Genomic DNA, 24,624 nt, shown 5'->3' with positions numbered 1-24,624 from the left:
AACTTAAACCTGCTCCTCAAGGAAACACAAACCTATCTGGTGGATATCCTCTATCAACAAGCATCTAACAATAAAAGGAAGAAACTGTTGTCCAAGGGTAAAAAGGCACAAATTCCCAATTGGAGAAACTCCCTCCTTATTATTATGGGCCTCAACAAGCACATTCAATCACTAGTGAAAACCTCCAAAGCCAATTATGAATCAAAACTAGACTACAAAACAAAGGCTAACCACAAAGCCTTTTTCAGTTATGTTAGGAACCTCCATGGCAAAGCCCAGGTTTGTTCCAAATTAGTTCTTAAGAGAATCACTTATACTGATCCTGTTGACAGCCAAACTGCTAGCAGATAGGTTCAGTCTAAACTTCACCTCCTCCTCCCAAAGGCCCATTTGACATCCCTGATACTTGTCCTGGACCTCACATCTCTGCAGATCAAGTGTTAAAGGCCCTATCCAAGGCAAAAAGCACAGCTTCCATGGGATCTGATAGTATCCCAGGCTGTATTCTTCACCATCTCCAGCAAGAACTAGCCTCGCCATTGAGCACTCTGTTAAACCATAGCCTAAGTACAGGCTTCATTCCAGCAGAGTGGAGAACTGCCACTGTCATTCCTTTGCACAAAGGTGGTGCCACTACTGACCCTGGAAACTATCATCCCATTAGCTTGACAAGTCAGATCTGTAAGGCCATGGAGCATATTAATATTATTATGGACCTCATAAACAAGGACATAAACATTTCTAAGCAATTGACCCCACCCAGTTTTGATTCATCAAGGGAAGATCTTGCTTGTTGAACCTGGTTGACTTTTTTGAGACTCTTCCCATGGCACTGGATGAGGGAAAGTGAGTACATACAGCTTACCTTGACTTGGCCAAAGCCTTTGACACAATCCCCCACTCGGGCATCATTGAAAAGCTAACACGACTTGGTGTAAAACCCTATCTCATCAGGTGGGTGGCCAATTGGCTCACCAATAGGACCCACAAAGCCAAAATAGGTGCCTCCACCTCTGACAGCAGATCTATCACTAGTGGTGTTCCCCAGGGATCTGTCCTCTGACCCCTACTGTTTGGCATCTACTTCTCAGAGGTCCAGACAAAGACAAAAGGCCTGTGGATGACCAAGTTTGAGGATGACTGTAAGTTGAGTGCTGCCATTGACTCCTCATATTATGTTAACATACTACAAGAGGATCTCACAGCAATAAATGACTGTTGCCAAAGTCATGGCCTTAAGGTAAATGCAAAAAAATGTATTATACCATTTGGCAAAAACATGGCCCCTACTGATTACGACATCAGCGGCAACCCCCTAAGCACACAACCTGTGGTGAGAGACCTGGGTACACAGGTTGACAACAATCTCACATTTGGCCATCATGTAGTGGTAGTGGTCAGAAAAGTCTTTTACTTGGTTCATCTAGTAAGTAAAAGGATTGCATCCATAAAAAAGGAGCTTATTACCTCTCTGTACTCCTCCCTCATTAGGCCAGTAATTGAGTACAATGCCCCATGTGGTATGTATCTCTCCAAACACCTGCACAAACTGAAAGGCCACAGAAATACCTCACAAAGAGAATCCATGGACTCCATCACCTGTCCTATGTGGACAGGGTCAAATTACTATCACTCTGCTCGGTATCATACAGATTGCTCAGAGGTGATCTGTGTCTTACCTACAAGGCAGTCTCAGACCCTGCTCTGCTAGAGATGCTCCATATCCATAAGTCTAACTCCTCATGCATTACATGATCAAAACAAAACCTGATGGAGAGACAGGTTTGTCTTCCAGAGGCTGCCTTGTTTCTGGAATAAACTCCCCATACACGTCAAACAAGGTATGCTGCTGACCCTCTTCAAATGCAACCTTGATGAGTGGATGGGAAACTACAATTTGTATTTCCAAAAGTCAAGCATTCTTCTTATGATTATATATCCCATGTTGCCTCTGATACAAGAGGTTTAAGGTATCATACTGTAGAAAGTCTAGTTTTGCTAGATTTTTCTTTTTGTGTTTTTTAACCAATTGTTTTTTTCTGCGTGACCTTTTTAATCCTTGTTTTAGTTTGTTAGTTGGGATATTTTGTAGATACCCTAATGTTTGTGGATATCAGTTGGGTACGACAACCCTGTGTTTCAAAAAGTCAAGCATTCCTCTTATGCTGTGCCGATGATGCCATAAGAAGGCAAAAACATGCATGTCCACAGCTAGAGGGGTTTGGCTTTATTGGCCTGAAATTGTCCATAACTAGACGTAAAAGTAAAAGAAAAAGTCATGGACATTCAGAATTGCCATTTAGCTGAAATACCTGATAGTCTTAAAGGGTAATTTGCATATATCTCATGTCGCCTCTCATACACGGGGTTTAAGGTATCACACAGTGGAAAGTTTAGCTTTGCTAGATTTTTCTTTTTGTGTTTTTTAACCAACTTTTTATGAAAAGACAAAAAAAGGCATGTCAATGGCTTAGTTTGCTCTATAAAATGAGTTAGGGTCTTTGCACATTTAAAGAAATTAAGATTAGGTATCATGCTATTGCAAGAGATGCATTTAATTGAACTAGAGCATTGAAATATTGGGAAATTGAATCTCACCACTGTCCGTTCTTACCAGGGATGGAGGTGAAAAGTGAATATGTTATTAAAGAGAGAACTGCCATCTGAGCTTCGAGAGAAGGGAAGTGCCATGAATGAAGATTTGTAGTTTGTGAGGGGAGGGTAGAAGGACAGCTGGTTACCCTATCAGATGTTTGCGTGCTGTCTGGTATCAATGTCTATACCTTGACATATCTGTTTAAAAAGTAAACAGCAATTCAGACAGGGTAAGTGTTATGGACTTTTGAAGAGGTTATGGATGGACTACCAGCTCATATTCTCCCAGGGAGTGCTAGGTCCATCAATGAATACTTGAATCTAATTGATATGACAGAGATGTACATATATTTGAGCAGTAAATGAAAAAATTGCACTTTTTCAGTAATGCACAAATCAGTAGTGGAGTTGGACAAGTTTATATGCTTATATGAACATGTTCATTTAATGGAACACCTGAGCTACCTGCATAAAGTAGTATTGTTTCATTGTCCAGTTTTGTTGAAGCTCAAAGTAGATGATAGGTAGGTTAAGACACAGTGGCAGAAGAATAATGATGAAAAATGATTTTTGTAGGTGTGGGAGCTTTCCACGGAGAACTTTGATTTGGTTAGTTGCTCTACTCTGGGCTAAGGGCATTTTTGAGTTGTGGTAGGAATTTAGAAAGGTATCAGCATTTTTCTTGTGCTAATATGCAAACATATGCCTGAGGGGCATACATAGTCAACTTGAAATGTATGAAGGACAACTTCTTTTCATGAAACATAATGTTTTAGAAGGGATAAAGCTAAAGGTAGAAAAGTATTGCAAGTATAAAAAAGACATTTTTGTGGTTTATTAGACTGCAAAGTACAGCAGGCAAGAAAATGCATTAAAACATAAAATATGTGATGACTCTGCCAATGGTCAGAAGTATCTAGCACTGAAACTAAGCTCACAAAAGTTGGAAAGGGGTATGTGTGGTAAAGATTAAAGGAAACACACTAATACATCTGCGAAATATCTTGATGGGAGTAGTGGAAGGTTTTCTCTGAGTATTGCTCTTAGTTGTGCAATCATGGCTAAAAGCAGGTCATTATGAGAGAAATGAAGCTTGAGATTCTCTGGAAACTGAAATGTCCATGGCTAGAAGAAAGAAGGCATGGTGCAGGCAATGCAATTGGAGATAATTATGGAAGAGACAAAGGCAGTGTTAATAGGATAGTAAAAGGTAAACTGCTGGGTGCTGATAGTGTCAGCATCCTATTAAAAATCTACTTATCCTCTAAGTGTGTGCTACTTCAGTGGTGACTAACATATGTTAAGCCATTTATATAAAATTACAAAAATGAATATTTACTGTGTTTATTGTGGCAATGGCATATAAATCCAGTTTAAGACCTAGAATTGAAAGAATGCAACCGCTGTAAAGTTTTCTTTGTGCTGAACAGTTTGTCATTTACAATTTTCTAGTAACACTTATGGTTCTAGCGATATAGGTTCATAGGTGTTTACTAGGCTAATGACCACAAGGGCCTTTTTAAACCTAGTCATGCATCTCAAATCTCTGACGAGTTCTGATACCCTTGATAAGTGTAAGCCTGGGCTTGGGAGATGAACCATTTACAGATTACTTGTTTGCATCAGAGACATAGGTGCCAAACCAGGGATGAATTTCTGATTTCTCATCCAATTGTTCAAGTTGTACTTGAATTGGATTACGGAGGAACTCTGCTTCACATGGATGGGTAGCCTGATCCATAGATGGGATAGTCTCAGGGATACATACCTATCTCTCCAGCAGGTCCTATTTATATCACAGGCAAGGTTTAAGTCGTTAGAATGGTTAATTCTGGTACTGTTTGTTTTGTGGATATGCAGGAGGTCCATCAGAGTGGGGTCTGACAATGCCCTGTATGCCAGGCATAGATCTCCTCTCAAACACCTGTAGGAGACAGAATACAGGGATAGGGCCTTGAGGTGGTCTGCACAGGACATATTACTTATGCCCTGCATTATTTTAGTGAGGAACCTCTGTAGACGTTCCAGTTGTTGGATATGCCTAGTTAAGTACATACCAAAGGGGGCATTGTACTCAATGATAGGTCTGAGGAATGCTGAATACAGTGGAGCAATGACTTCCTTGGACTTAGATGCCATACCTTTGTTTATAAGTTGTGCAACATAGAATGATTTCCTCACCACTGTAGACACATAATGATCAAAGGCTAGATTATGTATGTGTGTCCCTAAGTCCATGACTACTGGGTCATCTCTAAGGGGTGTGTTGTCAATATGATAGTTACCAGGGATGGATGACTTCCAAAAGGATACTATTATGCATTTCTTGGCATTTAGTTTTAGTCCATGACTCTGACATCAGATGTTTGTCTGTGTCAGCCCCTCCTGGAAAACATTTGTGTCAGCATGAGATTCAATGACAGCTACTAATTTGCAATCAACTGCAAATTTAGTCAGCCAGAGGCCAATGACACTGACCTTGACTTCTGAGAAGTAAATGCCAAAAAGGAGAGGTCCAAGGACTGATCCCTGAGGGACTCCACTTCTGATTGGCCTCTTTGTAGAGGTGGATTCCCCAATTCCAACTTACTGGGTCCTGACTGTGAGCCACTTGGCTATCCACTGGGTGACATATGGGTTTGTACCTAACCTCTTGAGTTTGTCAGCAATGCCTGAGTGGGGTATTGTGTCAAATGCCTTGGCCAGGTCAAGGTAGGCAGTGTGAATGATTTTGCCCTCATCCATTGCTTTGGTGACATTCTCAAAGAAGTCCACCAGGTTGAGTAGGCATGATCTTCCCTTTATGAAACCAAACCTGACTGGGTCCAGTGTCTGGAGGTTTACTATATCTCTGTTGATAATTTCCATGATAATTCTTTCCATAGTTTTACATATAAGACTAGTGAGACTTAGGGGTCTGTAGTTTTCAGGCTCTGTAGTTGGCCCACCTTTGTGCAGAGGGATGACTGTTGCCTTTCTCCATTCATGAGACATGAAGCCTAATTGGAGGCTGCAGAGACCCTGATAGGTCATGTTTCATGCTATTTAGAAGGCATCATGGGATATTGTCTGGGCCCATTGATGCAGTGCTCTTGCTCTTAGAGAGACCATTAAGGACCTGTTCCCTAGTGATAGTAGGGGGAGTTATATTTGATGATATTTCATGAGGGAAGGTTGAGGGGGAGAGAGGAGTAAATTTTGAGCTGAATTTATTTGAATATATATATATATATATATATATATATATATATATATATATATATATATTTATATATACATTTGTTTGAACTGTGAGACATCAGCTTCATTTTTTTTAAAGGCTCAGGCCACACCCTTTGGAAGTTAGAGTACAAACTCAAAAAGCCTCCATTGGAGGGAATGGGTAATGATTGTCTCAAAAATGATTGCTTTCTGTCTTTTTGGGAAAAGACTGTTGTGGTTGTTATATCTAAGTCAGGAAAAAGATGTCACCACTCTGGAATCTTGCAGCCTGATATTTATACTTCATCATGGTTACAACATATTTACCACTTTTATAGCAAAAAGACTCACTTTCCTTTCTGGATGAAATAAACTTGGATCAAATAGAGTTCATAGGTTGGAGGATGACAGCAGATAATATAATAAAAACAATTAAAGTTATATAAAAAGGTACGAAGTATAAAAATAACTAACTTTCCCTAATTTTGATGCCAAGAAAGTATATGATAGGGTCAGCTGGAGTTTTCATTTAAGGAGTCCACAACCCCCCCCCCCACCCATTTGACTTTTTGAGAAATCTTTATGACAGGTTATCATCTAAAAAAAGGACATACAAGATTATCCAGCACATTTTTTATCAAAAGTTGAACTCAGTAAGGATGTGCATTATCCCACTTACTATTTGCATTATATATCAAGCCTGTAGCAGAGATGCATAGATTAGCTCCTATCTTGTATGCCTAGTTGTATGAAAAAAGTTACTTGAGGTAAAAAGGTTCAAATTCCTCATGCTCTAGTTACAAAGTTAGTGCGTGGTACTCTTACTTCAAACTACTGAAATTTTGAAAGACAAAGGGTAGATCAGAGGACAATAGGAAGGATCCCTTTCCCTTTCCCTAGAAATCATGTCTTCTAAGTTCAACTTTAAGTTTATCAATTTAATTTAATTTAATTTAATTTAATTTAAGTTTATCAATTCTGGTTTATCAATGTGCTTAAGCATAAGCAGGAACCAACTCAATAATATAACACAAATAATAACTCTTACTAAATAGATATAAACACAATAAAACCAAAACTATATATAAATAAATATATATATATATATATATATATATATATATATAAACAAAATACATGAAAAGAATAAAAGGCATAGCAAAAATTGTGGAATAGTATGGAACTCAGTAAGATAAATCAGAGAGTTAATTTTTTAATGAATGCTTAAAACCTTTCACAGTTGGGGATTCTCAAGCAGTTGAGTACCATAATCCAGGCATGTTTTTTAATAAGCAAAGACCCGAAAGCTGGAGATTCAAGTTGCACAACTGGAAGGACCCGTGCACCCTATCTGGATGTACACAGAGGATGGGGGTGGCTGATACTGCGTATATATTACATAATCAAACTTTTAAAAGTTCAAATGTCATATAGTCGACACCATATGATAAAACTTTCAAAAGTTCAAAAATGTAATAAAAAAAAAACAAAGAAAAAACTTACCTGAATGGTTTAAGCAGGGGGGCAAGCCCCCCTGCACCCCCCACACCCCACGGTCTTTAAATATACCAACTCCAAGATCGCACTACAGTGCAGAAAAGGGAAATCATCCCATTCCACACTGTATGGTGATCTCCGTTGAAATGTTCAAACTTTTAAAAGTTCGATCATATGGTGTCGACGATATGACGTTCGAACTTTTAAGAGTTTGACATTGTGATATAGACCAGCTGATACCATGTGGGGGGGTAGTCAAGTCATGCATGGTTAAATAAACCAGAGCAAGAACTCTGACTATAATCAGTTGGTAAATAGGCTGTCAGTGTGAAATTCATGCCGACCCAATGTAATAAGATGACAACTAGATACTTTCATAAATGGACAAATGGGGCAGTCTAGAACTAGTTATAGATAGTGAAGTACACTGTTTGGAAGAAATAGGTGGGTTGTATTACAGCAGCAAAATTGAGAGGACACCAAGACCTATACCATAAAAAGAAGGCCTATGGAGGGAATTCAATGCTTGATAAGCATACTATTAATGAGATTGAAGTAGGAAATCCGACAAGCACTAAAATATGATCCCTTAAAATCTTTTTTTTTCAAAGAGAATACACAAATCTCTCACCTTTGACCCAGTTCCTGTTTGTCACCACTATAGATGATATTACAGGGCCATACTCGAGTTGATGAATCCCACAAAGTGTCCTGCACAGCCACTGCAGGTCTTGAATTTCAAGTGATTCATAGCCACCCTGTTACAATGCATTTCCAGTATATAGCAAAAGCACTAAAATTAGAGACAGACTCCTTAGGAAATGAGAGGCAGAACCATGAATCATCAGCATAACAATAATATTGCTAACCTGTCTTCCGAATGACATCTCTCAGGGGAAGTAAATACACAGTGAAAATGAATAGTCCTATTATGAAATCTTATGGTATACTGCAACTAAAAGAGTCAGAAGCAAAGGAATTAAACTCAGACACTACTCTCTGAGTATGTACACAAAGATATGAGGCAAACTAATTTATACAATGCTAGCAATGTTACAAAAATGTTACCAGAAAATACATAGACATCAAGAAAATACTTACACAGACAAAAATGTTATGTCCAACAACCTACCCGTGTCACATTTAGGACTTGCACTATCTTTTCTGAGGCCCTGGTGGAACATGCCCATGCCTCCACGATGGCCCTATACATACATCTGGTGGTATGTAATGACCCACCAACATCAGGATGAGAGTGGACAGTAGGTCTCCTCCAAGCACTTCTAGCAACTCTCCTGTAAGGTAATTGCACTCAGAATTGCTCCGGTCAGACTCAACAAGGTCTGCAATTGGGGAACTGCACTAGTACGATCAATAGTGTCACCCTCAACCTGTCCTGTATCTGAGGGCTCAGTGGAATGGGTATGTGTAGGCATGTTGGCTGTGTCTGAAATAAGGCCAGTGGATGCATGAATCACAACCTCAGCATCAGATTGAACCTCTGCACCCCCTGACCATGCATCCACATCACCACCATCATCATCAGAAGCTACTGATACTCTGACATCAGGTGGTCTGAGTTCACCTGTGATAATAAGCAACAAACACAAGAAGGAGAGAAACAGTGACTGGAAATGATGCAAAATGTGTTGTAAACACTCATGTGAAACAATTTTAGATACTAAAGGAATACAGTACTTTTACTCTTTCCCTGGACTTACATCTAGCTAATGGTTATTACTAATCAAAGAACATTTGTGCTTAGCATGTGCAGGTAGTCTTTCAGATGGCAATTCAGATGTCCCTGGAATAAGATGAAGGCAGTAGAAAGAAGGCTAATAAGCATCACAATGCAAATAACACAAGGACAAGATACTAATTCTCTGCCTATTTTCCCCTTAAGAAATATCTCAGAACCAATCAGACTGACACCCCGAACACAATCCCTGTTGAACTCTGTCTCTTCTAAGTCATATGTCTCAGTGTTTCCAGATGTACAAGTAGTAAGATATAAAGATGTCTTGAAGAGCAGTAAATGTGTTATATATAGCTTACCTGGAAGTTCTTCTTGGGACACGCTTGGCCTGTTGAATACATCAGTGCCAACATCAAGTAGTCTGTGTGTTATACAGTAATATAATTTTTCTCCATATTAATATTACTTGTGTAAGTGTGTGCTGCATCTGTTATCCACAAAACACCATCCTCATGTCAACATCATATTTCCAATATCCTATGACTTCTTCAACCAGGTATATTCTTTATTGTCTCTCCTGTACCTTCTGTATGCTTCTATCAATCACTTAATGATACAGAGCAGGACACATTCTAAATGAGGAATCAAGTAATATGAACACACCATACAGGTGTTCATACATGTGCTATAACATAAACTGTTATGTGTCTCACCATCTCTGTGTCTCTCATTACCTCTTCTCTTTCATCACATTGTAACATAACATATTTAGTAGGCTGATGTATGACATGTCCATCTTATATAATCTGGCTACTGTCCTTACTGTGAAAAAACATAATGCTCACACTTCACAAGACATCCTGCTCTACATTCATAGTAAGGATATGTGCTGAGTCATAATTGTTTCAAAATAAATACCATCCTTGTCATGTTTAATAAACTGTACACCCAATTAATTTGTGTTTTCCCTTGAAGCATGTCTTTGATATATAGTAAGCATTAAAGTTTATTGCAGCAGACTTCACTGATACAATTTGGGCAATCAATATATTTTGGATAGTCATTCCTATGTAGTCTTATAGTTATTGATCCAAATTAATTATAATGGTCACATTCTGATACCTTTTGTAAAATGATTTGCAAACTGAACTCAAACCTTGCTTCAACTCTGTTTTTTTCATTTACCTCACTGAGCTTACACCTTGTGCCACAGAGAAACTTAGGTGACAGGTGGATTTTCTCCAGTCAGTACTGTCCAGAGTGCTAATAGCTGTGGCTCATGGCTAAGTATGTTTGTGCTACAGAAGGCTAACCCAATTAAAGTTTTCACTTTTTTCCTTCAGCAGTGAATCCTATTTGCTCACTGCATAATGCAGTGCAAACAGGGAAGGCAAGCACAACAATTCATTTTTGAATTACGCTTTGGTCCTAACATGAAAGAAATACTACAACATGCAAAGTAAATGTATGCAATATGTTAAGATAAAACAGATCTGTTCTACATGTAATCAGAATCACAACATTTTCTCTCTGCTCCATATTTGGGCAAAGGTTGGCAAGGAACACTGGGGAACACCATTGAACAGTGGTACTTCACAGTCCAAGTTCGACATATCAAAATATAGTCACACATGTGCTAACACTTTGCCAACATCTGTGAACATACATTTCTCAGCATTGCAGTTCAGGAAGAGATTTTGAACAAAAATAAGTATTGTTACTGGATTATGCTACTTAATTATATGGAAATTGCTTAATGTTCTTAAACAAAATGCAGTGAACTATGTAGTTAACTGACCACTTCACTCTGGACAGTTATGTCTGCCCTGCAGCACTTACACTTGCAAATGATAAACAACCTCATACAACCTTGGCACACATGCTTCATCATTACTTAGCCCTACTGCATTGGAACATTAAGGATTGTTATGTAATGGCAGTGCATATTGCCCATGTGTGAGCATATACCATTGCTAACATCAGCAGCATTCATTAAGGTTTAAATACCATCATTATAACCTGATGATCCATGACTGCTTCATTGTGCATACTTTGTTTCACATGTTTATGTGTGTCTCATGTACAACACAGGTACACGTCAGTCTTAGTTCAGCAATATACATTAATGACAGCACAGCTAGCTTAAGTCAGCAGTATGTCTTTATTATTGATCCTAAGATTGTAAGTATTCCTTCATATCAACAAATACGAATTTGCTCAAAATCATTAACATTACAATATCTTCTCTGACACAGAATGAGAAATTAATCCCATTTGCACTGCATTGTCACATTGTAGAAGTCAGACTTGTGTGTGGTACTTGTGTTAAGTACTGTGTCCTCTAGATTGTGTAACTAGATAGGTAGGGGTTTCTAATCTCACAGCAGTTAACTTGTGTGTTTGTATGTGGGTTGTATACAGAGTCATGTAAGTCACTGAAATAGTAGCCTAGAGAAACTTTTACACTGCAGGGTGAGTGTACATCAGTGTCAGACCCTTCTCCAAACATTGTCTTCTCTTCAATACAATGGTGTTGTCATCCTCTATAAAGTGCACTCACACACTGTAGAATTCAGACTTTTGTGGTGGTGCTTGCTTTAAATACTGGGTCCTCTAGATTGTATAACTAGATAGATAGGGGTTCTAATCTTACAGCAGTCAACTTGTGTGGGTATATAATTGGGATGTATATAGAGTCATTTAAATATGACCTTATGTACTGCTGGTCTCACTGAAATAGAAGCCTGGAGAAACCTTTACATGGCTGGATGAGTCCACATCAATGTCAGACCCTTTTGCCAACTTCATCTTCTCTGTAACACAACACTAATGTCATCCTCTATAAAGTGCACTTTCATACTGTAGAAATCAGATTTCTGCAGCGATGTATACATTAAGTACTGTGTCCTTTAGAGTGCGTAACTAGATAGGCAGGGGATTCTAATCTCAAAATGGCCAACTTGTGTTTGTGTGATGGTGGGTCCCTAGCATCACTGAAGGGTTATTTCAACAGCTGTGCTCATTTAACTTCCACTCATGAGAAACATTTACATGGTCAGCTCAATCCCATATCCCCTTTTCACTCTGCCCATAAATGCATACCATCTGCGACACACTGATGAGGCCATTATTTCAATAATGTACTCTCATGCCAATAAAGTCAGACCTCTCCTGTGGCACGTGCGTATAATACACTTTCATGTAAATTGTATAAGTAGATAGGTAGGGAGTTGGAATGCAGCACTTAGACTCTCCTGACTGTGTATATACATGTGTGTGTGCGTGTGTGTGTGTGTGTGTGTGTGTGTGTGTGTGTGTGTGTGTGTGTGTTTGTGAATATAAATGGATGTGGTAGTGTCTTACACCTCTTAGCATTGGCAATATTTAGAGTCCAACACTGCAGTAGAAGTCATTTTTGCACACACATCTTCACTGCATGGCACAGCTGATGTCATCCTTTCAAAAATGCAGTGTGGCTCACATGCAATCAGGTTTCTCCTGTGGCATGTGCATGTAATACATTTGCATGTAGATTGTGTCTGTAGATATGGATGGAGTTTCAATACAGGAATGACTGTCTTCTGTGAATATGTGTTTTTTACTTTTACTATGCATAACAGGCTGCAAATACTTATGCGAGGTATAGCTATACAGTGTGCTTGTGCAGCTAGTTGTTAGTAGAAACATCAAGGTAATACACAATGGTGATGTCATCCAATGAAACGTGCAGTGCTATAGATGTAAAATAAATCTCTACTTGTGCTTGTGTTTTAGCAAACGTTCATTAGCTTGTGATGTTAAGTATGTAGTTCAAATCCTGAAGTCACTGTTCCACTACTTACAGTCAGTATACATGTTGACAGTGTTGTCACACACATGTGCTATGTTCATATGTAGATGTTGCCTCCTCTTACAAGACTTTATTCTAAATTTCCTTTTGAAAGGCTATATTGAAGACTAATACTGTCATTTGAATAAATTGTCATTCCATAGCAGTTGTAGCAAGATGCCCCCTCAGGACTCAGGACACAAGATGATGTATGTATGTAGGTATGTTGTTGCCTAAGTAAAGCATGTGTTCTAATACATGGTTATATCCACATTGTACATAACTGATGTGCTGTCATCACAGTGACAACAGCAGGGGGCAGAGGTGTGTTTGGGTATACCTAGCATCAGACAATGTTGTCTGACATACAGCAATATTCTTTCTAAATAATTACAGGGACACATATTCCTTGATTTGTACACATGATGTCATTCTTTCAAATAACCACACATGACAACTGTTAATGCACTTATACCATGGCATATGCATTGATCCCACTATGGTGCTATTTTTTCAGTGCTTAGGCAAGTGCTTCAAACCAGCATTAAGTTAGTGTAAGTATTTCTGTCCTTAACTGTTCTGCAGGAATGACCCACCTTCCAGTTCTACTGTGTACATATGAAGTGTCAGAGGCCTCGCCCATCCAGATAAAAATGATGGGTAAATAAAGTACAGCTGATTGAATGACTTCACATAGGAGGAGTTCAACAGCTGTGATAACAGTTCTTCTGTGGTGCATGTGATTCATAGCTGTGTTGTTAGTTGGAGGAGTTACACAGCTGGATGTTCAGTTCTAGCATAGGAAATAATTTTGTCTGAAGGTACTGGCATCACACAACAACCATTATATCACATCAGTATTATCCCTTGATATGTTGCACAAAGACATGTGACTGTAGCTTTGGATTTCATGGCAGTAAACATTTGTTCTGCCAATGTCATTGTGAGACTGCTGCTGTGGCACATGCATTGAGTACTGTGGTGTACATGAGTGTGCACTAATGTGGCACATGCATTGAGTACTGTGGTGTACATGAGAAAGCTCCAATTCTTGAGTGGTATATGTACAAACATACAGAGAAACATTCCTTGACCATAGAACATTGATATAGGACTGATCAAAATTGTGTGCACATAAGCATACTCATTTAATTGTTATCAATCAGACTTGCTAATATGACATTCATTACAAGTTATCCATTTTTAATTCACACAATAATTTCAATTGTTTGTAACAATATCCATTGCTACCTCCTGTATCAGATGCCGACAGTATACAGCTCTGTGGAACACATCACATCATAGTGTGTTGTTTGCATCTCTTCTTCTCAGTCTGCAGAATAACTGTATCATGCAGGAGTGCCTTATGCAAGGGTATTACATATGTCACACTCTGCTCCCACATTTGTAACACCACACACACCTACATATGGGATGCATAACCATTAGATATTAAAGTGCATAATTCCCTTTAAGGGTGATCATCCACCTACATGTGGTATGTCTACTTCTGTGGCACACACAATTAATTTACAGCTCAGTGGTAACACTGGTGGAATGGGTTAGATTCTTGCAAAAGGAGATTGTAGCTTCTGAGCCATTTGTATTTTTTAGCATGTTATACTGACAAAATGCACACTGTACAAATATTCCATAATTTACGTACTGTCATTGCTGTCATCTCAGCTCAACATGCTAATGACATTTATATGCCATTTAATCCCCTCTGTTACTGTGTTACTTTGTGTAACTCTCACAGACTATAACGTGTTTGCTTTAATTTACATATATTTGCTCAGGAAGTCTGACCACCGTTAATTATTATGACATATATATTGCACAATTGTATTATTACATAATTGTCTCCATGAAATAAGCATCTTTAATTCAATTATATTATTACAATTTGAACAGTTACCTCCTCTTGTACATATTTCTGTATACATCTCTTTGATTTCTGTGCACATTGTCCTCAGTATACCTTCCCTCCCTGGTAACCCATCTATTGTAGTTGCCCTTGCTGTTTGCCCACCTCTCTTACTTTTTTCTTTATTCATATCTTTGAGTTATGTAAACAGTACACTTAGTACACATTTCCTGTCTGTGTACAACATGCATTATTTGCCCTGTATAGCTCTTGTGCTGTTAGTGCAAGTGTGCTTAACAGGCTTGTCCATAGCAAGCTTGTTTGTTTACTTTGTGTGATTGTGCTGCTCAACATGTTTTTGTGGTTGCCTACACTATTGCTGGCAATGAAAATATGCTTGTATTCATGTTAAGTGTGATGACAGCATGCATGTGTGATTAATGCTGCTCATCACTCTGACAAGTACACATTGTATAGGCTTTGCTCAAAGCCTACACAATTGTTCATGAGTCCCAGGGCTTGTCTTTATCTGCTTTATGTACCCATGTAGGGCCTGCAGAGATACTTTCAACCATATATTTTTTTGTTACGGAGAAACTTTATATAGTTCAGTGCTGGAAGATGTTTGGGTTTAATTATTATTATAATTATTATTGATTATAAGAACATTCAGTGACTTGTGGTGATATATGAGATACAAGATGCTCTTTTATTTATAATATAACTACAATTTTGCCTTAGCAAGATATTATGATTATGTATTGCTTCAATTATGCTATTAAAATATGAAAATTGAAAGGGCTTTTCACATTGTTCAGTAAACTATGCTTCATATCTACTGCTACGTGTCTTACTGTATCATACAGAAGCCATTTCCCACCTTTTATATAAGAATATGGTACTGTGCAGGAATTTACCCAAATGTTGTGATTTACTATTGCAATATTTATGTCCGAGGAAGACAGTATACCTGCCATAACAGCAGATCTTCCAGGAAAAGTCACTGTTGCAGTAAAGCTACAGTAGTGCATGGAATCATGCCGAATCAGAAAAAAGATAAACCTGTTACATGCTACTATAGTGAGAGAGATGACTGTCACAGTGCTTTCAGCGGTGTGCAGCAATTGTATTGAAAACGTGTTTCTGCCTTTTTCCTTACATGCTGTCTATGCTTCAACATTTGCTAAGTGCTTTATTGGCTTTCAAAGTTAGCAAAACACACTACTGTGTTTTTTTTCTTTTGTAACTGTAATTTGTCTCACTGATCATAACCTGTTATTATATGTTCTCAAGGTGAAATTCTTGGCATCTATGTCTTGAACGCATAATAATATTATGATTGGCCTAGTCATAACCCTCTATGTCTTACCATCCCTGTTTTATTATATAAAGGAAATCTTACAGTTTCCTATATATTTTAAACACATGAAGAATCTTTCTGATGGTGATTCCTATTTCACAGAACTGGTGGGAAGAAATTACATTTAACTTACTACTGCTTTAGTACTTATAAATATTCCTGTGTCGGTCATATAATTTCTTTTTTTTTTGGTGACTGAAGAGTTAGGTTATGAACAATTTCATGATTAGTTGGACTACCTAGTACAAATAATTTTAAAACATTTAATAATATCGTTATGGACCCCTAAGCAGTTAATAGGCATGCAGTCCAGAAGACCACTGAGGAAAGTAGCCAAATTTCCCAGCTCTACCATAGCATTATTAAGTGATGTTCTCAAAGTCACACAGTTGCCAAATGGTGGCTGGCAGAAAAAAATCCCTGGACTTCTGAATGCAACTATTTATCAGCTCAACAATCTGCTGGACCCAATTATTGTAAACATTATTGTGATTGTTATTAAACACTGTTTTATTGCTATATACAGTTAAAGTTAATTTTGACACATTACAGAAAAGTGTATTAATTTCTTAGATTTAAAAAAAATCTTTATCATAATCTAAGGTTTATGCTTAGCATTTTCCATTATATAAGATTTCCTACTTCTTACACTAGAGTTTATTATGACTGTGGTGGTGGTGCTGCGGTAATGTTGTCACCTCACAGCAAGACGTTGTCCTGTTCGATTCTCAGCTAAAGCGTCTTTTGTGTGGAGACATGCGTGAATGGGCGTACCTTCATTGAAGGTTGTGCGTCAGAGCTGGCAACTCGGCATTTAAAAATCTACTGCCAATCATTAGCAGACCGGAGTTCCGCTGTGGCGACCCCTAACCGGGAAAAGCCGAAAGACACAACAACAACAACACTAGAGTTTATTATAGCAATAACTTTAACTTTTCTCAGGGTATGTTATTGCCCAAATATACTCCCTTTTTAAACATTTTCACTTAATGCCCAGTAGTTATGTCTCTTTTAAAAATACCACAATGTGTCATAAGATGCAAACTGCAATCACATTATTTCTGTTATGTTTTAGTTAACATGCTTGCTGCTGTAATAAGCTATTTTATTTTACAACTATTGCAACTATACTCAACATTTAGTGTTCAGTGTTTTAATTTCTGAAGTAAAGCACATATCTGAAATTAGAAGTATGTCAGAGATTAATTCTGAAGATGTCACACTTAAATCCAGTGATAACTGTTTTTTTAAATATCTTTGAGTTGAATCTGCCCTTCATAAATCTTTTAACTTAATTCTTGCTTTCCCTATACTTTTGCAAAAAACACAGAGAGCAGTGGCTGTCAAAATAGTGAACTATCAAAAACTGATGAAAGTTTGGTTAGACATGAATCTTACATAAATTCACCTCTATGAATAATATCAAAACTCATATGCATAAGTGCTTTCATTGGTGTAGCTGAGTTTATGCAGTTGTCAATGAGCCACAAGGTACTTATGCACACACCAAGGTGCTGTGCAAGCCTCAGGTTAATGGCATGATTCTGTTAAATGTGAAACTAGTCTAAGCATGCTCATGTGTTACTGCACTCAGACAGCACCCACAATGGGTGTAATTGGCAAGGCAGAGTGATGTCACACCCTAGTGGGTATGTTTCACATCTTAGTAGTCTTCAGTTTTATACTTACCTCTTCATTCCATTTTGAACTTGAACCTTAACCCATGCAGTTTGTTAAAGCCCAGAGAGCAAAGTCCATGCTAGTCTGAAAAAAAAAGCAAGATTCTCCTTCATCTATTGACAGGGATCCCCCTGCAGGAGGGCAATGCCACCCCAGGTAAGATGACCTACAGAGGCAGATAGGGCCAGCTGGCTAGGTTGGATTTAGAGGTACATGAGAGAAGGCTAAAGTTGTACGATAAACACTCCTTTTTGTTCCTTATTTAACTAACATATAAAGATGTATATGTTTTTATATGAAAATGTGTGTTCCATTATACATTCTGTAGATCACTGAGAAAGTTCTGTAGTTATATAAGTCTGTTGTTACACAGTTTCATAGTGCTGGAACATCCCAGAAAAGCGTGCATATCACATAAACTTTGAACCTCTTGCTGTGTAACTTTTCATGTGTATTGTAAATTTTACCATTTTTGTTGTACATTGTTATAAATGTGTACTTCAATAAAATTATTGTATGCTGTTGGAGCTATTGCATGTGCTGGATTAACATGGTAATAATTCAGTTTGTCTGGTGAAATTGTTGTCAGAATTTTTTTATAATGTATTACTTATACGTTACACTACCAAGGACTACTGCAGCACCTTTCTCTGAGAGATGTGAAATGCTATTGACAATATATTGGGTATTTCCAGAACTTTCCTTAAACACTGCAAATGCCACCTCGAGGTACCACTTACCCTATAGTGGAGGGGAGGAAGTTATTGAGCTACATACTATACATTAGCTTTGCATTAACACAAACTGTAATGCTTTAGATGCTGATTAATGAAATGTATTTCATTGCGCAATTAATGATGAAATCATTACTGTTATGTCATATCATGTAGGTAGCAGCAATGCAAAGTACAATGGTAATAATTCCTTGCAGCTGAGACTGCACACCAGTAAGGTGTTTATAGGCACATCAGCAGCATGTGCATAACACTGTTCTTCCTGAAATTGACTGAGGTTTCCATAGCAGCAAACATTTCACCAATACATAGAGCAATGCATCAGTCATTCTCCCCCCAGCAGCGGTATTGGGTGAATCTGAATGTATCAACTGCAGAAGCTGAGTACTGCCTATAATAATTTATTCCCAGTTGCATAGCAATCTATCATGTTACCACAGGATACATAACAGTTATTTTTTGCAGAATGGATACCTTCGCTAAACTACAGTCATAATTTTAACATAACTGTTTCATTTTGGTCAATGCTGTAGAACTTTGCTTATATTTACAGAGTAAATAGTATGGCATACAGGATAACTTGCAGGATGAATGGGCAGATGTCTGCATCACCAAAGCTGTATGGGACAACCTATTACAAATATTAGATATCGCAGTATACTGCACACATATTAAGGTTCAGTAACCCATTCTTTTTCTTTTTTCTATTTTTTCATATTTTTACAGGTACTGGGAAGGTTGAGAACAACTGAAAGAGGTACAAGTGGCAGGTGGCGAGGTTAGTCTCATGACTCCATAAGTATGGATTTTCTTCAAAAGAAATAAGTGGTAGGTATATAAAACAATATTGAAAAATTACATAACCACAGATTTCAACCTGACAGGATATCATGCATATAGTTTTAGTGAGGGATCAGTAAATATGGCCAGCGAGGTTTATGGAATTTTATTATACTGAATCAGTCATGTGAAAGGAATTGGAGTATTACACCAATGAATAATTCTGAAGTGAAATCAAGCATGACCATGAACCAGTTCCTGTTAGCATTTACTGCTAACTATTTAACTGTCAAAGGTTTTGACATGTCCTTACTGAAGTAAAATAGTTATTCAGTCTTGCTAAAGTAAGTGCAATATTACAATTGAAAACAGACCTCAACCTCAACCAGTCCTTGTCAGTATTTACTCATTACATTATTAACTGCAAAACATTAAGTTACTGACGGATTAACATTCCTGAATAAAATGCTTCTTCTGTCATTTTTGTTTCTCTGAAAAGAGAGGCAGTTGCTATTAAACACTTGTGAATCCTTTTGTTGTGTCCATCAGTCTTGCTTTCATTTTTTTCTTTTTTACCTTTTATGTTCTGTTTTCTGTAGTTACAGAAGTGTACAGAGTAGCTCAACCATAAGCCTCCTAGGTGCAGGACCATTCACCACTCCCCCTCTGCTCACCCCAGGAATGTGTCACAGTGTGGTGTTGATGGCTCTTCCCCTACAGGCACCCTGCTATATGGCAGGCTGGTGAGTCTGAAATATGGGCTGCAGGACAGTTGAGGTTGTGGTTGTGAGGGCCATGGAAAGGCATTGGGGCCCTTAGAAATCCATCATGCAGTGAGTACAAGACTCATAATCATATAGTTAGCTCCAACCACTCATCAGAGCCCTTGAACCCCTCAACACTGGCGTCACCCCAGGTCCATCAGGGTCAGGGAATATTTGAGCCTTCCCCTAATTTGGATGGAACCAGTCTCATGGCCTTCCTCTCCTTTTTGTCTTTGTCCACCATCTGGATTTCATGCCTCCCCTTCCCACTGACAGCCCACTATAATTTTCCTTTCTGTCTTGTGTATCTTTCATGTTTAATAATTTCTTAAATGTTACCTAACCCTCTTTTTTGAACACTCTGCCCTTTTTCTTTCCCCAACTTTCCTTATAAAAATTGGGAAAAATGGGGTTCTATTCCCACTAAAAAACATTACTCATCCTTTCTCACTTTCTCCAGTACAACACTTTTAATGTGTTCCTTTCCTGTTTTCCTTTTCTGTTGTCTCTTTTTTGACTGTCCTATTTTTCTCCCTTTCCAATCTTATAGAAACCACAACAGGGTATCGATATAAGGACAGCTTCAGAGTAAATACAGGTCTTTAAAAGGTTTGATAAGTTGTGGGCCAGCAGCACTGAGACATAACCAGTGCAAAATTGTACTGAAAGTATCAGTAGATCTGCACAGCTTCATGCTCACTAATGCTTCCCAAAAATAGACAGCATTTGTAAATTTATATATATATATATATATATATATATATATATATATATATATATATATAATAGCTGTTTTACATATAACTAAAATGAGTTTTTGTCAGCCTATGGCATTAAATATATATGGCAGTATACTGGGGCATTGCCTCAGAAGGCTGAAAAGCTCTAAAACCAGCTCCTCTTGTTTGTACTTTGCTAATTTAAATATGGGCATAGTGACACCATTTGCAGATTTTCGTCACATGTATGTGAAGAATGGGACTATGAGTACTAGCCTCAATGTCTAATCTATGGAAGATTCTTCTCTGACTTGCAGTTTGCCTAAAGTTTATTTTTTTGCCCATGTGAGTTTGCATTTCTCCTCTTCTTTAAAAGAAAATATGTTGGGAGTAATTCACATGCATGGATACTTGAAAGATGGCTTCCTCCCCCATTCACTCCATGTTATAAGGTGAGAGTTTTGATACAAGGTGCCAGGTAAAGTTATTGATGTGACATAAAAATAAGGATTTTGAAGTTGCCTGCTGTCATTTTTTAAGATGATGATAACAGAGCAGAAAAAAACTGAAGTCATTTTGGTAGAGAAAAAAATAGTTAGGAGGAACATGTTGCAGACTACTGGCCTAGACATGTTGTTGAGCAAACTACAATGGAAAAGAGACTCTGTGGCCCATCAAGGAATAATGCAAACTGATGCCATTTTCAATAATGTTGATAAAACATTTACTCATGTTTTGAATTCTGAATGTCAGTTAAATATTTCAGATATTCATATATTTTATTGATTGTTTACTTGTAATAAAACTAAAAGTTTCAGAATTACAAAGGAAAATAACCAGACATGCTATTAAATTACTACTGGATTGTACTGTACTGTTGGCCTCAATAGCTGTATGTAGATTTGAAATTAATAACAGTATAATTACACTTAAACTGTGGAAGTAGGGAACTAAAATAAATTGACTAAGTTAATGGACACATTTTTCAATGTGTATTACATAGGTACCTCTTAGAGATGAGAAACTTGGTTTGGTTTTATATGATTTTGATACAAAAACACATCATTCCTATATTTCATTTTGTATATGCTTGTTGATATGATTTTGATTGCCAAATGTAAAACAATTTGCATGCATAATGGGATGAGATTGAAATGATGGCTGATTTTAATAATCATTTGTCCAACTGGAAGTTGAATAATGCAAGTAGAGTGAATTACTGTTAGTTATAAATATTTGTTATATGTGTTACTATACAATTCAAGAGTTGAAAGAAATTCTAGAATTCTGTTATACATATTAGTGAATAGTTACAAGTGTAATATTATTCAGAAATTTGGATGGCAATGTTAACAAGGTTAATGCAATGTATAGTACCATATAGGAATACACAGCATATATGACCAACATAGTTTTGTATTTATATAGATTTTTGATTTTACTATTTTATAATCCAAATAGCTGGATGTCACCTTTAAAACATCAGTAATATAGCTATATTGGACTATTTTGATATTTTAATTCTTATGTCTGTTTGAAATTTGAACAATTATACCTTGTTGAATATTGTTAATTAAGGTGATATTTTAAGCATGTATTGGAAAGGATTCTTTGCATCCTAGCTTTGTATTTGTGAACAGTTAAAAGGCTGTTAGTATAAGTTTCCTTAATAATAATGATAAGCTGTAAGCAAGTAGGGTAATATACAGGTACATTTAAGGATATACCAAGTCCAAAGTTAAGACGTGTGTATGTATATATATATATATATATATATATATATATATATATATATATATATATATATATATATATCTATACACACACACACTCACACACACATATATATATATATATATATATATATATATATATAATATACATATTTATATATATACAATATATATATTATATATTTATATATATATATATATATATATATATATATATATATATATAGAATATATATATATATATATATATATATATATATATAGATATATATCAATATAAATAATCTGAAGTTATGTTTGTTTTGGTAATACTAAAAAGGTAGGATGATAGGTTTTATAATAACTTTGGGGCTCCTTGTGTACAGGGGCTGAAATATATTATTATAATACCTAGCTGCTGTTATGAGCAGGTATGATTTTATATCATTATGGGTTAGCATGATTACATTCTTCAGTATTAGAATTAGGAGAGGGAGAAAGTGGTTAAGATTAAGTTAGACGAATTCAATGAGTGGGTTAAAAGGGAATTGCACAAATCTGTCATAGGAACTATAGAAGGCATGTTGTTTTGCAGGGTCAATGTTATATTACATCTCAAGTAATCACAGCTGTTTTTATGTCTGTGGGGGAAAGCCAATCAGTATTATTTAATGGTTGAAATATATAAGGAGACGATTACAAATGTGTCTAAGAAGTCTAAAGGGCTTTGATCAGGCCTGTCCAACCCACAGTGCAAGGACCACAATTTCACCTGCTGGAGGCTCCTCTGTTGCCCACCATGCTGGTAGGCTAAATCATGGAATGCAATATCCCATAGCTCCTAGCTATGAGATGAAAATGCAGGAGTAATTGCACCGACTTTGTAGGATATAATTACAAGCAGTGAACTGAATCTCAAAGGTAGGTTTATTTTCTATAAGGGCTTGCAGAGTAAAGGGAATGGGATTCATCTGCAAAATGCGTCTTTTGTAGTTAAGGATTTGATATGATATCAGCAGGCAGTGGTAATACTGTACACTGCCCACACCACTGCTGCCCCAGTAGTATTCTATTCATGACTCTTTTTTTAAGTTTGCTAGGGTGATGATGGTAGTGGTGATAGAAATAGTTACACTGAACAGTTGAAGTACATTGCTAGAGTTGTTGTTTTAGCTGTTTCCTGGTGATGATATAGCTGACTAAGGGGTATACTCTGGATGAAATCAAAAGGAAGTAAGAAGTGTTCATTAAGTGAAAACACATTACTGGGGCCATATCTTTTTTCACTTTCCTCACAGTCTAATGTCAGAAAGATGCACAGATGGCTGTCCTTTGGGGGTAGGGAGACAGGCTATACATACACATTCATGCAAGTACATGATTATTGTTCAATGATTATTGATATCGATATGGCTTGTCATTGGACAGTCCAGCAGCCAGTTTATATACATTGCTTTGGTCATTATTTCTTTCAGATTCCTCACAATCAAACTTCAGAGGTATGTACAGAAGATTGTTACATTTTAGAGATGAAGTGAGGAAAAATACTGTAGCAGCAGATGTCTGTTCTGTGTTACTGTTGAATGATCCTTGATATAGCTTGGTGCAGTGCATGTTTTTGAATGCAAAAGATTGAAACACATTTGCAATATCATTATGTGTTTTGTTTCCTTAAAAATATATCAGAATTGTACATAATGTGGCTATCTTTTTTTTTGAGGAGGCAAGCTTTGTGTGAAACCAATGAGCAGTTACATGACCACTTTTAAACAAACACCAATATGGCTTTAGAGGGTCCGCGTAAGACTTTGAGAATAACAAGATGAAGTTCATTACTGTGGTCATATGATCTTTATATATTTTATAAAGTCTGATGAAATTTCAGTATTTATTTTGTAAAGAAACTGATGTGCTTACTGATGAAGTTTGTGAGTATTTTGACCAATCAGTAATCCACAAGTGTAGTACCTCGCAGTTAGTTCTGTGCAGCTTTGGGCGTGCCATCATTGATTGGCATGCCAAATGGGTGGGGATATCCAGGAAGACTGACAGGCATGCAAATTTGCATGTCACTTTGTGTAAACTGCTAAATATTCAGTATCACAATGAACTCCATCATATGATAAATTCTTACTTTTTCTCCTTTTTTAGGGGGAAAGCCCCCTGCACCCCCTTGTGGGGGTGCTGTAC

This window comes from Protopterus annectens, chromosome 6.part0 (assembly GCF_019279795.1).
Source record: "Protopterus annectens isolate FY-2018-M chromosome 6.part0, PAN1.0, whole genome shotgun sequence".
Taxonomy (NCBI): Eukaryota; Metazoa; Chordata; order Ceratodontiformes; family Protopteridae; genus Protopterus; species Protopterus annectens.
This window is presented reverse-complemented; position numbering follows the sequence as displayed.